The sequence below is a fragment of the Psittacula echo genome (genome assembly GCF_963264785.1).
Source record: "Psittacula echo genome assembly, chromosome: 6".
Taxonomy (NCBI): domain Eukaryota; kingdom Metazoa; phylum Chordata; class Aves; order Psittaciformes; family Psittacidae; genus Psittacula; species Psittacula echo.
In genome coordinates this window covers 66182174-66188173 of record NC_137743.1, presented here as the reverse complement: position 1 = coordinate 66188173, position 6000 = coordinate 66182174, and positions in this window count along the sequence as shown.

Below are 6000 nucleotides of genomic sequence, written 5' to 3'. Positions count from 1 at the left end.
AGTGGTCAGGACTGCTCGTTCCTCTGGGATATTGAACCAGGGCTTCTCTGCCTCCTGCAGGCAGAGGATTTAAATATTAATGACACTAATTTTCCTAGAAATTGGCATGTGGTAGCGGTATTTGCTTGGATTTGGCTGTACTTGGCTAGCTATCAATTCAACAAATACTAAGAGAAAATGGTTTCTCTTATAGCTTATGTAAAGCTGGGAGAAATAGCTTGTAACAAAGGGTGGAGGAAAACTCACCACTTCATACAGTCCATCTGACTTGGAGCAAGAGCCTGAAAATAAGAACCAAAGCTTCCAGAGTGAACCCTGACTTCTGTTTTGGAGTTCACGGCAGTATTAAGTTGTAGTTTCTGGAAATAGGATCTGTAATTGTAACCATTCTGAATTTTTTCTCCTCAATTTTTGTGTTAAGCCTTAGCTCGTTATTATGAATCTTTGAACCTTTAGGTGCTCAAATACTACAATGATGAATCTTTAAAATGCAGTAATTGATACCTAAATAGTTTGAAGCAGGATTCACAGAATATATTTATAATTAAAAATGGCTGGAAGTATTGTAATTCAGCTCTTCTGTGCTCTGCTCTGGATTTCATTCCTATTACTGCCATTCTTGTCATTTGAAATGACACAATTACAACTCAGAAACCTTTTAAAATATCATTTTATCATTTTCAAGACACATATTTCCTTGTGATGGTCACTGCTTATGATTTCTAACATGTTATTCACAGGACATTGTGCTGACAAAGGTGAATTAATGATAGGTAGTTCTAAACTGATTTCAAATGGTGAAAGAAATACTGGTAGCTCCTACAATATGAAATCTGCAACAGAGTTTTTCACTTAAAAATATAATGCAGCAGCTAGTAAACCTAATAGCATGGCTGTTGTGGTTTAGGGTGAATAAATACCCCGTTACCATTAAAGATTTTGTATTTTTTACCCAAGACAAATGTTTAATATGAAAATGATCTGAGTGCTTCACAGAAGTTGATTCCTTTAGGGTGTGGTATGTTAGAAGTTTCTTAATAATTAAAAACATTGGTTTGCACTTGTTTGAGTATTTGGAGGGGAAAATGCAATTTTTTAGCAACTAAAGTCACAAAAGGTGTAAGATTTATGACGGTTTTGGGCTCGGTCTAGGGTTTAATACCTCCCAGTTTCACATTCCTAGCTGGAGATGTGATTTTTGCCATCAGTGTAAGCCAACCCAGCACTCACCCCCGAGACCTTTGCACACACAGCCTCTCTTGCCTCCAGACCAACAATCACACAGCCTGTGGGCCTGGGTGAAAACTCAGTTTTCTTTTTTTGGCTGGGTAACTTCTCAGCCAGGACTGAGCTGAGCCAAGGCCCGAGCAGCACCAGCACTGGGAAGTGTGTTTGAGCAGCAGCGGGCATGGGGAGAAGATGGAGAGACACATCTGGAAATGGCAGCGGCTTAGCACGGTGCAGGACAGGTTTTCACTTCCAGCTCAGGCTGCCCCACTGCCTGGCTGTGCTCACTGCAGAGCCCCCTGGAGGAAAAGGGGCTTCCCCAGAGTTAGGCTTACTCTCACAGCTGGTCTTTGGTGTGCTGGCTTTCCATCAGGAGGAGCAGCTCTCTTAACAGGCGCAATTGCCTGGCTACCAGTATTCTCAATTTTTCATTGTGTGGACATCTTGTCAGAGATTTTCTTCTTCCCTCCACAGTTGCACAAATAATTTCCTTCTCCAGGCACGATCCAGCAGTGTGCTGTATCCAGCTGAAACGACAGGGGGAAATTCAGACACAATACAATAAAGCAACTGGAATTTGTTTGTCATAAACCCCAAGGGCATGTTCTCATTAAAGCAACAAGTTGTATCCAGCAGTTATGTTCTTTCGTGTTTGCATTACACTCCTCTAAACTGCCAGAGCTTAGAGTCTGCTTCCAGTGTCTGTGGATCACTGCTTGGTTTGACAGGGAGGAAACTTTTCAGCCAGGTTTTGGAACAGAGAGTGTTCCTCCACACAACAGCTATTAATCCTACCCTTGCAGGTGAAATACTAGCTTCATTCACTGACCAAAACAGTTTGTTAAGAGGAAGGCAAGGATGTGAGATTATCTCTCACCTGACAAACAGCAAACAGCAGAGGTGTTCTGCAGCAGCAGTCAAAGCCACCAGTAGGAGATACAGGAAACACCCCATCCTAGTCAACACCACTTCCCATGGGGCCTTGAGGTCCTGTTTAGTTTAGTTTTTCTTTTGTGCCATCACACAAATACAAATACTTGGCCAAGCCAATGCTTTTTTAAGCATATGACAGAGTCCTAAGCACACAGCTCATGCTGGCCTATGCTGTCTGCTGCAACGTAACAAAGAACCAAAACTTCCCAGAAACAACAACCATCACAGCAGCCACCACAGTGATCTGGGTGCTACCAGCATTTAAGCACTCAGCTTCTGCATAATTATCTCTAGAGAGCAGAAGTTACAAAACCCCCATCTTTTTTAAGCATTCCCTGACTAAGCTTATGTAGGAAGAACCTGTTGTTCCAATTATTCCATATCCCATGGGCACGAAAGTGCTTATTCCTATAGGTCCTTCATGAATTCAAGCATCTGAAGCTTATACCTAATACTACATCGATGTTCATTACCCTTTGGACACCAAAAGCTTAACCCACACTGAGCATCAGATGCCTTTGTGCACTGTGACTAAGCAATTACATCTGTTCTTGGCAGATAGGTACTAATCCAGGATGCAAATGTAAAATGTTTTCCTAAGATAATAAACGTGTAATTTGAGAACAGTAAGATTCTCAATCAATAGTGTTTATATGTGGTTAGATTAATTAATAGTATTTCTGAATCAAACAAAACCATTTAGAAAGGATTAGCAAAGACTGGTGCCATGTTAGGCAGCATGTTTGCACTCACTGTTCTTCTAGAAATGTTGATGATGTTCTGGAAATCTTTGTCTTCTGAGATAGATCTTCTTAGCAGTGAATTCCTAAACAGACTTGGAAGGGAAAGATAGTGTTTGCTTCTCTCCTCCCTGATGAATGGCTCCCTTCCCTCTTTTTAGAGCTGGCTGGTATGGAAATGCTTGTTTAAACCTCACCTTTCTCAAACTGGAGATATTCCTTAGTTAATGTTTTGGACAGCTACATTGCACATGGTCCAAGAGAAGTCTTCCTCTTGGTCAGCAAAGACCTGGCTCTGGGAGCATTTTCTCCAGGGCATGAGGGAGTGTGTCTCCTTTCTTACTCAGCTGAACCCCTTGACAGAAGACCCAGATTTAGGCAGCTTTCTAGAATCCTGCTGCAATCGACTTGTAACTAGATTGAGTCAAGTAGTTAGAATATTTGTTACCAGGTTTGTAGTGATAAACTGGTAAAGAGCTTAAAATTAATCCCAAAGAGAGATGTGTTGTGTCAAGTGCTTGACTGAGAATGGGGATATAAGACTCAAATTCCTACAAACTTTGATGTTTTGTATTTAAAGAGATGGACAGATTGGAAAGAGACAGACATATACACACATTAATACATACACACATGCATATTGAAAATATGCTACCTCTGCTTAGTTGCAGGTATAGGACCCTGTAGTCCTCTGACTCTCAGTGTGTTCACACAGACCCAGCACAGGAAGCTGAGAAGTCAGATGAGACCTCTGGACTCTCACAGCAATGCAAGTATAAGCCATTGGCTAACCATCGTTTTTCACTTCTAAGGGGTGAAATGTCAGCATCTTCTTTATTTATGACTCTAGCAGACAGGTTCTTAAAACTGTTGATCTTATAGGAGAGAGACATATTAGCTATGGAGCAGATTACAACAGTGGAAGCAAACACTTGCCCTTGTGAATTCTTATGAACTATATTTAGAATGTAAATCCAAGCAGAATTAAACAGTGCTAATGAGACAGAGGGACTTATCTTCATTTGGTGTATAATTGGTGTCACTGATTTCCTCATTCATTTTTTCCTAGTTTTAAAGCCGCCTTGCTCCAGTGAGAGTTACCCTGCAGAGAGAAAGTGTCTGGCCTGGAGCTTAAATTCAGCTGGAAGCCTTTTAAGGGATGCAGCTTTCTTGATAGCATCAGTAAGTGAGAGCAAAGACACCTGTGACTGTGCAGCCAACAGTCAAGCAAGGCACTCTTTCTGAAGTGTAGACTTGAAAAAATGCCATTTCACACAGCATTACAAACACCATCAGGAAGAAAAGCTCACCCCTTATTTACAGTGAGGGAAACAAAACATTGTAAGAGTTTTAATAGTTGTAGATATACAATCCACCACTATCAACTGAGGTTTAAATTCCTTCTCAAAATATGCTCCAACTCATCCAGGCATGTGAAGCTTGCACAGGAACTCTTGGTGCCATTTTGTGGTGGTCATGCTGCAGGAGGTCATGGTGGAAGATGGTAATGATCTTGCCTATCCTTTGTAACTCTGAGCCCATAAACAGAGCAGCAGCCTGTTACAGCTCTGCTGCAACAGCTGATTTTCTTGCTAAGCAAAGGACAACAGGAACTTGCAGCAGGAGGGGCTGGACATTTTTTTTCTGACTTTGTCATAAGCAGCAGAGAAGTGGGTGCAATGTGGCAAAGTCAAGTTTATCAAAGTTCCATTTTGCTTTCCAGCTTTGGTTGGTGCCTTTGGTTGGACTTGGGCTCCTCTTCATTACGTACTACTGCCTCAAATGCATACCATTTTTTAGAGGGTTTAGTTCACCTCTGTTGCTTCAAACTGCATCAAAATCAGCTGTTTTTAAATGGTGGCACAATAATGACTATGACTGTGCATTTCAGTGCTGTCCTGTGTGCCAGGGTGCTTGTGCCTACCAGCTGATGAGGGTACTCAGAAGCATCTTTAGAGTTTAGACCTTGCTGTGCTTCACATCCTAGTGGGAGTGCTTGCAGTCAGCTGGAATCTGTTCTCAGTGACTGCCTGTAGAAAAAGATTCTCCAAACCCTCCTCCCTCCAAAGTGACCACCGCTAACTAAATGCCCATCTACCCACTGAGCCAAACCAGTTCAAAGAGAAGCACCACAGTGTCTGTGAGCAGGCTCTGCTGGATATGAAGAGGGTAGAGCAAAATGAATCCCACAAAACAGCAAATGTTTTTCATCTTGCTCCAGTAATTCAGCACAGGCTTATTCTTTTGGTTGCTGAACCCAAGACTTTGTTTTGTCCTTTTCTGGAAAGGGATTTGAACCCTTCCCTGCTAGAGACTGTTATGTAGATTAATCTGAGTGTCTGGTCTAAAGTTCCTTTTGCTCAGTTTCACTGGACCATTCTGACCATATCATCCATAATAAATCCCCTCCCTCTTTTTGAGGCTGCCTTTTTTGACCTCTTAGGGCTCTGTTGCTGTTGCAGGAGGTGAGACTTCCAGCTATCTGTCCTTCCCCTTCATCACTGCTTAGCTGAGCTATTTGGTCAGCCCACTGGCTTATCATTCACTGTCAATAGTACTTGTTTTAACTTTCCAGGGGAACAGATCATTTTAGAAGTCACTCTTCACCCCCAAAGTGTCTTCATCTGCTTATATATTTCACAGAATGTCATGTTTGCCCGTGCTGCTTTTTCACATTAATAGTCCGAGTGCTCAAGCATTTAGCACTGCCTTGTGGTTGAACAGCAATGCGAAATACCATTGGTAACCAAGAGAACTGACAGCAGTAGCCAGTACAACTGCTCTATTTGTGAGCAGTCCTGATCCACAACAACTTGTCTCTTGAGCCCAGCTGAAAGAAGCCCTTTTTCAAAAGCAAGATTTCTCCATGGCTCAGCTGTGAAACAGAAGTCCTGACCAGCCACAGCTCTCAAACTATCAGTGGCTAAAGTCTTATCAAATTTGAAAAGAATATCACTGCCTTCTGCTGCCTTAAACATAATTTTCAATTATATTCCTTCTTAACCACCTTAGCCTAACTGCTTGGGAGTCCCACTGACAGGATTAAACAGATGTTTTATTTCCTGCCAAAGGTGGGTGAAATAATACCCACCAGCTTTGC